At 48.1% G+C, this 3,390-nt stretch overlaps 1 non-coding gene across 1 annotated transcript; it reads left to right on the top strand.

Moving 5' to 3' along the window:
* Positions 1–2,360: 2,360 nt before the first annotated feature.
* Positions 2,361–2,464, top strand: LOC129471765 (small nucleolar RNA U13). Its single transcript, XR_008653725.1, has one exon. It is a non-coding gene; the product is annotated as a small nucleolar RNA U13 (small nucleolar RNA).
* Positions 2,465–3,390: the final 926 nt, after the last annotated feature.

Raw genomic sequence — 3,390 nt, 5'->3', positions numbered from 1 at the left:
TAAAACATTAGCCAGGTATGATGGCACATGCCTGTGGTCCCAGCTACTTGGGAGGCCAATATGGGAGGATTGCTTGAGCCTGGAAGGTTGAGGCTGCAGTGAGCCATAATTGTGCCACTGCATTCCAGCCTGGATAACAGAGCAAGACGCTGTCTCAACAAAAAAAAAAAAAAAAAAAAAAAAAAGAAAAGAAAAAAAGAATATCCCTGTGTCCACCACCCAGGCCCAAAAATAAGAGTCAATACCCAAAAGTGCCTAACAGCATGTGGGTCTCTCCTGCTTCCTGGGTGTCTGGGGTAGAAGGGGAGGGTCCACTGGGAACACCCCAGCTGGCCCCTTACTGGCTCTGTGGCCTTGGGCACATTAGTTAACTCTGGGAGCTGACACAGGAGTATCTTCTCTTTGAAATGGAAGATTGACCCACAGATTAAATGAGATGCTTCTTTTGGTAAACCCTGGGCCCAGAGCTTGGCACCAAGGAGGTGCCCAAAGCAAAGCAGCTAATTGCTTTTACTGTGGAGGGGAGTTTCTGGACAGGGAATTCAAGAACATGATTGTCGCCTGGCACTGCCAGCCCCTTAGCTCTGTGAACCTAGGCAAGGCAAGCCCTGGGCCTCAGTTTTCTCAGGTGGGAAATGAAGGGGCTGGACTCACTAGGAAAGCTCTAACTTCCTTTCCAGCTGTGACCTGTTGAACTTCTACTAATCATTAAGCCAAGGAAAATGGGTTACGATGAAGCAAGAACTTAACAGAGGGTCACTGTTTACAGTGCCTTTAGCTGGCTCCCAGAAACAGACAGTGTGACTGGCTCAAGAGCACATGCTCAGAAGGTAATAATTGGGTTCATAATGATAATACTTCCAACACTTTTTCTGGAGGATGCCGTACCAAGAGCTGCATATACGTCCTTTTATTTAACTCTGAAGTTAAACAAATCTATCCAATAGATTGTATTTTTATGCCTATTTTATGGGAGTGGAAACTGGGGCTCAGAGAGGCTCTACGGCTTCTCCAAGGTCATGGAGCCCTGGCCTTTCCGTCTGGAAGCCTGTGCTTAAACCAGCACTGCTCAGACCTTAACGAGCGCCTGCGTCCCACGGGGATCTTGTGGAAATGCAGATTCCGATGCCGCAAGTCTGGGGTGGGGCCTACATTTCTAACAAATTCTCGGATGGTGCTGAGGCTGGTGGTCTTCTCATTACCCTCTGAGTACTGAGACTTGGCCACTGTTGCACTCTCCGGGAGCCAAGCTGAGCAGGGACTCAGGGTCTCAGACTCTTTGGTTTCAGTCAACATCAACTTCCTGGCTATTTTTATCACATCCCAGGAAGAGAAACTGTGGGCATCACATACCAAACAAGACTGCTTCTGGGTCAGACATACCAGAAAGGAAACGTTTCCTGTCGACAATAAGGTTCTAGTTTCTCCCTCTGGCAATGTTTATTTTTCCAGGCATTTGTTGAAACCTCTGCTTCACATCTTGTCCTACTGAGGACGGTGATTCAAGACACAAACTCACAGTTGATTTCAGCCACACACCTTCATGCTAGCGTGGGGCATTCAACCTATCCCAGGTGCCCTGTCAGATCCCAAACACGGCATAACATTTATTTTGGCTACCACTAAGGGTCTGTGCTTTATCCTGTTGGTCATGCCCATCAAGTCTGGAAGGGAATTTATATATAGGCTACTCTCAGAAAGGAAGCCTTTTACTTGTAGAGTCCAGAGGGAGACACAAAACATTTCTTTTTCCCCACAAGTCATCATTTAGTCCATAAAAATGGGCATTTGGGAACCCCTCCTGGCTCTGGTCTCCCTGGATCCCCTTCTCCCATCTCTCCTCTGTCCCCAGTTCTGCCGAGGTCCTGGCATCATTTTTCTGTCTCTCTGCTGTCCCCCTCCCAGGGTCGTGGCTCCATGCTGAAATAGCCTGTCCTCCAGGGTCTTCAGAGGGGAACATCCAGACAGGACAAACACATGTTTCTTTTCCAGAACTGTGATGCGTTATTCTGCCGTCAGTGCCTCAGTTTCCTCTTTGGGGAACTGCATCCGTGTCAAAAAGGACCAAGGCGGGGGGATGGACAATCTCAACTTCTGATCCTGCTGATACCACCTCTGCAATGTTCCATGTGGTTTGAGGCTGAAAGGGGCCATATGGGATGGGAACAGGGTGCAGCTTGCCCTGAGTAACAGGGAAGGGGAGTGGCCTCATGTCAAACCAGCCCGAACAGAAGAGGGCGGTTACAGCATGCGCGAGAATGTCTGCGTGATGCCGGTAGGAATGCCTCCCAGATCTGACATTGGGCTGCAAGGTGACAGTGAATATGTGACAACTGCAGATGCATTCGTAAGAACTGCAGATTCTTTTGTAGTTCTTGAGTGTGATGATCAGGTGCTCACATGCATGTGTGAGATGTGCCACCCTCGAACTTCATTTTGAAGTCAGCACATGACCTGTCTGACATGAAAACAAACCAAGAAACTGTAGACGCTGTTCTCTTGAGGAAATAATGAGTTAAAATTGTTGCTGGCCAGTTTGGCATATGGGGCTACGTCTTTCCACCTTAATTTCTTCCCGTGTGCCACAAGACATTCAAGCCTTTGGTCAATATTCACCACTTCAAAGTCCAGCAGTCACTTCTGTGAATCCAGGCTGCACGCAAATACCCACAGAGCCAGCATCACAGACTTGTGACCTGTGAAGTCACATGTGGCCCCACTCTCAGAAGGGCCCTGCACTTGCCACAATGCTCTGCCCACACCCTCTGGAAATTCACAATACATTTTGAACAAAGGACCTACATTTTCATTTTGTACTGAGCCTGGCAAATTATGTAGCCAGTCCTGAATTCCAAGGATAGCCACCGGGTTCTCAGACCTCACTTCCTTTTCCTTCCAATTAAAACAAAATTTCAAGTCTGTTGCTGATCATGGGAGAACCATCCGAAATCAGGAATTGGACTCAGAGCTGCAAGCTTGGTCTACCTGTAGGAGTTCCTCTCCCTAGGCCAGGACTCTCTGGAAAAAGACTCTGGAGAAGAGGGTGGGGAGCTGTGGTGGCGCCAAGCTCTGCATCTTCAGATATTTTAACTAGGAGTCAGGGAACCCTGCCATGCCCCATAGTCTGGTGGCAATATTTGTCCCTCTGCCAGAAGCACAACTTAAACGTCTCTATCTTCCGGTCCTAGAGAAGCGATTTCATTCTGATCAATTTGGCCTGCATATAATGGATAGTCCTGTGTTCAGAACGGTGTTGTATGAGCCCCAGTGACAGAAGGGGCTAGCGGTAGAGTGTGAAGACACAGTGTCCCACAGCTCTCAGGGACTTTATTGGGACAACTGGGGCAATTTGAGTGTAGACTGTATATTTGACACTATTATTGTATCAAT

Source organism: Symphalangus syndactylus, chromosome 21 (assembly GCF_028878055.3).
Source record: "Symphalangus syndactylus isolate Jambi chromosome 21, NHGRI_mSymSyn1-v2.1_pri, whole genome shotgun sequence".
NCBI lineage: Eukaryota > Metazoa > Chordata > Mammalia > Primates > Hylobatidae > Symphalangus > Symphalangus syndactylus.
The sequence above is the reverse complement of the archived record's forward strand: the minus strand, read 5'-3'. Positions and strand labels throughout refer to the sequence as shown.